Source organism: Mytilus galloprovincialis, chromosome 9, assembly GCF_965363235.1.
Source record: "Mytilus galloprovincialis chromosome 9, xbMytGall1.hap1.1, whole genome shotgun sequence".
Taxonomy (NCBI): Eukaryota; Metazoa; Mollusca; class Bivalvia; order Mytilida; family Mytilidae; genus Mytilus; species Mytilus galloprovincialis.
This window is the reverse complement of record NC_134846.1, coordinates 14840826-14844104: the sequence shown is the minus strand read 5'-3', so window position 1 is coordinate 14844104 and position 3279 is coordinate 14840826. Positions and strand designations below refer to the sequence as shown.

At 33.4% G+C, this 3279-nt stretch overlaps 1 long non-coding RNA gene across 1 annotated transcript; it reads right to left on the bottom strand.

Moving 5' to 3' along the window:
- Nucleotides 1–914: 914 nt before the first annotated feature.
- LOC143044492 (uncharacterized) lies at nt 915–2883 on the bottom strand. Its single transcript, XR_012968689.1, has 2 exons — nt 2719–2883; nt 915–1151 (listed from the first exon to the last, which is right to left on the bottom strand). It is a non-coding gene; the product is annotated as an uncharacterized LOC143044492 (long non-coding RNA).
- Between the last annotated feature and the right edge of the window lie 396 nt (nt 2884–3279).

Genomic DNA, 3279 nt, shown 5'->3' with positions numbered 1-3279 from the left:
CCGTATGTAAATAACTAGCACAAAGACTTTCATTATTTTTTATTTTTTTTATTCATTTGAAGACTTACATCGCACTGTTAAAACCAATATTCAGTGATCGATCCAGAATTTTACATTAGGAGGGGGTGGGCGCTGACTGAGCTTAGGAGAGTTCGCTCCAGTCCTGCTTCAGTGAATCCCGTTTGTTTAAGCTAACAATTTTTTCCGACTAAAGCCCCAGCTCGAATCTGCCTATATGCTTGAAAACGTTGTTCTTATACATACTTACCTCCATGTCATTGTCTCAAGTCTACAGTCTCTGCACCGAACACTTACAATCGGCCAAGCCTTTGATAAGACGGTGCTTAAAAGAGCAGGGGCTTGGGTTAAAATTGTACTTACTAGACAGTCTTTGATAATCTGTTACAGTTTTGTGCAAGAGTTAGTCTTTTGTTTTTTTTTAATAATAACACAGAACTATTATGATGTTATGGAAAATATCGAGTTTGCTTGATATTGACAAATCAAAAACTCAAGTCACATGGTAATGTTTGGGATGCTTAAACCTTTGACATATTCTGTAAGTTGAAAAATGAATATACTAAAGACCTTTTTGGGATGTTAACATTTACGGTTGACTGGCATATTTTATGTAGAATGTACAACCTGGTTCATTTAAAAAAAAATGATGATTCTAAAAAATAACGAAAATTAAGCATATATATGCTCTTTTAACTGTTCTTGGACAGGGCTCCAATTTAAAAAAAAAAGTTCTTTGAAGAAGAAGAAAGGGAAACCAATGGCACTGATATATCAACTCAGAAATTATATAAATTATTAGTATTACCATCAGTATTGCAAGGCTATATAAAGGATGCATTTACATCTCTTCTGTTATGGATACGTTTGACAAATTCTGTATATACAAAAACAAGTTCCTTTTGTGGCATAACTTTATTCATATAGATTATTTCTCCTACATATCTTTATATATTGCTTTCTTTAGTTCAAATTGGAATCTCAGATAAGCATCTGGTACTTTAAAACCTCTCCTCTCTGTTCCATGTCTCTGGTCGACATGTGTACTTCAGAATAATTCCTGGCTGTCAGATGTATAGCAGAACTTTCACATAACTTCTTGATAAAACTGCTGTCTTACTCCCTTTTCAACACTGCAAACAAAAAATCGAACAGGCAATTAAAGAGGGGGTTGCAACCACATGTTCCCCGTACAAACGGATCGGAACTAAGAGCTCTTTCCCGGATCTGGCACTGGATTTATACATCAGATGCGTCACAAAATATAAACATGTTATTAAATATACTAGAATATGAAATAAAGAAAAATAGAAATAGAAAATGTTGAATTATCATTTATGTCTACGAAACCACAAGATCCTACTTAATTGGCCATGTTTTCAAATCATATCAAATGTTTTCATTGGTCTTCACTTGTTAGAAAAATGTACTGAAGTTATTGTTAGCTAAATTATCAATGTTAGGTTATTGCATATTCTTCAGAGCTATATCTTGAACTAATGATGAATTGAAAAAGAGGCATGGGATGGGTATACGTACTTAACATTTGTCTGTATTTTCAACATGTGTAACAAACATGTGAGAAACTTTAGTTTTAGAATACGAAATATTTCTCATTCTGTAAACAGATATTAGTTTTCTCGTTTTAATTGTTTTACATTGTCTTATCGTGGCCTTTTATAGCTGACTATGCGGTATGGGCTTTGCTCATTGTTGAAGGCCGTAGGGTGACCTAGAGTTGTTAATGTCTGTGTCATTTTGGTATCTTGTTGACAGTTGTCTCATTGGCATACCAAATCTTCTTTTTTTTATATTGTAGGATTGTTAAGGTATTTTGGTGTTTTTACCCCCAAACCTTTTTTGTAATATACACCACAAAAAACATTTAGTTAGGATAAAGAACTAATAATCAATAGTCCAATAATGTCAGGCTTGAGAGTTTCATTTCATTTACATTCAACATGTTTATCAAATTTATTTTTACTATCAATGTTGAACCATTAATTTTTATCGGATTTTTTTTTAACTACCAATGTTGAACCGTTCAACATTGAAAGTAAACAAAAATTAGATAAACAATGTTGAATGTAAATGATATGAACCTCCGGTCTTATATTAAAGGACAATATATAAGACTTCTGAGGTTCATATCATTTACATTCAACGGTTTTATCGGATTTTTTTTTTACATGAACCGTTTAACATCAATAGTAAAAAAAAATCCGATATAAAAACGTTGAATATAAGTGATATGAACCTCCGAAGTCTTATGTAATAGTACTACGGCAAATAGAATAATTGAAATTCAGTTAATTGAGTGTGGGAGGCTATTTTAATCCACTTTATGAGTGCATTATATAATGTTACAATGTAACAAACCTATCAAACACACCGTGAAAAATAACATTATCTCCCCTGGAAATGCTTAACAACAAGACACAAAAAACTGCTACCTTTTTTTGCTCTATATCACATAATTATGAAAACACATTACAAAGATAGGGAATACTGTGCTTGTGTACACGTTTGAATGTGTAGGTGGCACACTCAGAACGATCGTATCTGGATTTTTTTTTTAAATTCGTCCCGGCCTTTCCGGCTTCACGTAGCAACACGTTTCTTTTCTTCCTAGCTATTCCTGATTATGAATTAATCCAAAACATGCATTTATCCCAATGCAACAACTATTAAACAACTCACCTATACCAATGGTGATCGTCTAATTCCTAGCTGATTCCTTTAATCGTACCTTTCTTGACGACACCCATCGTTGTAGCGTCTACCATTGGAGGTAGCGAAATTACATGATTTGACAGGAGAGCGAAATAAACAAGGGGAGCAATTTTATCGAACCGCATTCCGGACTGATTACATAATTGTGATTTAAATAACCAGCGAAGTGTTGATATCTTATTTTCACCTCACCCTTTTTCAATATCATTTGGACAATTACCAATTGGTTTAATTTCAAATTGAAAATTAACTTTCAGCGTCTACAATATCAACAATATAGGTTGAGGTTCATTTTCTAATGATATATTATTGCATATAGTTGAACTTATAATTACTGTCGGATAGTGGGACACCCGATTTATCCTGTTATAATATTCCGCTCACAATGATCACTCCGGATTTAAAATTACGTGAGCAACACGATGGGACCTACATGTGAAGCAGGATCTTCTTATCCTTTCGGACCACCTGAGATCTCCCCAAGTATTTGATAGGGTTTGTGTGGCTCAGTTTTAAATTTGTGTAATA